Here is a 1,325-nt window from a genome sequence, read left to right as displayed (position 1 = left end):
TTTTATGGTGGGCTCTAAGTCAACAACTTCTGACATTGCCAGTCCTGCGGATGACCACTACTATTATGGATGACGATGGAATACCTTTCTCTGACAAAACTAAACAAAAAAGAGGATATGAGTGAATGACTATTTTGTGTCAGTATATTCAAAATATTTAGGATAGATATACAATTACGTTCTCTTAATTCAATGAATAAGAAGATTTGTTCTAATAATGGTTGTGGACGGGATGTCATGTCTGCAGCTTGTACGATGAATATCCACAGAGACAACAATGTGCAATGTATTTATTATTGAAACTGGCCTACCTGATTGGATTTGAAGCTGTCTCATTGCTATTTGTTTCTCAATAAAATTATTTTTAAAAAAACCAAACATTTCAGCCTCTGACCAACTGAACAGTATTGTCATATGGTCCATGTAAATTTCTATCCGTTTAAAAATTGTTATAATTCCTTAATCACTTACAGAATCTCTATTTTAATGGCACAGCACTAAACATATCCAATATGTTTCTCTGTAGTAATACTCAAGGTAATAACCATATGCTTTTATTAGAAAACAATACTGCTTATCTTCTGACAGAATTTAATATTAGTAGCTAATAATGAACTAGGTAAAAGGAAAAATTTGATAGTAAGAATGCAACCACAACAAATTCAAAAATAGTCATAGCATGCTCACTTTGACAGCATATATACTAAAATTGGACCAATACAGAGAAGATTAGCATGGCCCCTGTGCAAGGATGGCATGCAAATTTGTGAAGCAGCTCACATTTTTACGACTTCTCCAAATACAGCTTCTCTAACTGCAATGAAACATCCATCTCTGACGAAACAAAACAAAAAGGGAGATATAAATAAAGGAGTATTTTATTGTGAAAAAATTATGTATACACAATGCTACTTTCTCTTAGTTTATTGAGAAGAAAATTTGAACTAATATTATTTGGACAAGACATCATGTCTGCATCTTGTCCTCTGAATAACTACTATGAATGCAACAATGTGCAGTGTATTTTTGTAACTGTCCTACTAACCTGTTTTGAAACTGTTTCATTGCTATTCTATCTTTTTTCTCATTAAAATGAATTTTAAGAAGTCTTAGCCATAGTGCTTAAATCTCATCTAACTCACTATTGCACACTTGACTCTGAATCACATTATATAGAAGTATGTGCACTATCATGAACATAATTAGAAAATCTATTGACTATAGAGCACATAATACATTTCTCAGGAGGTTTTGTTGTGCACAATAACTGACAAAGAGAAGATCTTATTGATTTCAGAACAACAATGTAGCTCTTTCTGAAATCT

At 32.2% G+C, this 1,325-nt stretch overlaps 1 non-coding gene across 1 annotated transcript; it reads left to right on the top strand.

Annotated features, from left to right (window-relative positions):
- The first annotated feature begins 679 nt into the window (after positions 1-679).
- On the top strand, positions 680-786 carry LOC111814038. The gene has a single exon (XR_002819117.1). It is a non-coding gene; the product is annotated as a U6 spliceosomal RNA (small nuclear RNA).
- Positions 787-1,325: the final 539 nt, after the last annotated feature.

This window comes from Octodon degus, unplaced genomic scaffold (genome assembly GCF_000260255.1).
Source record: "Octodon degus isolate 3935 unplaced genomic scaffold, OctDeg1.0 scaffold00258, whole genome shotgun sequence".
Classification (NCBI taxonomy): domain Eukaryota; kingdom Metazoa; phylum Chordata; class Mammalia; order Rodentia; family Octodontidae; genus Octodon; species Octodon degus.
The sequence above is the reverse complement of the archived record's forward strand: the minus strand, read 5'-3'. Positions and strand labels throughout refer to the sequence as shown.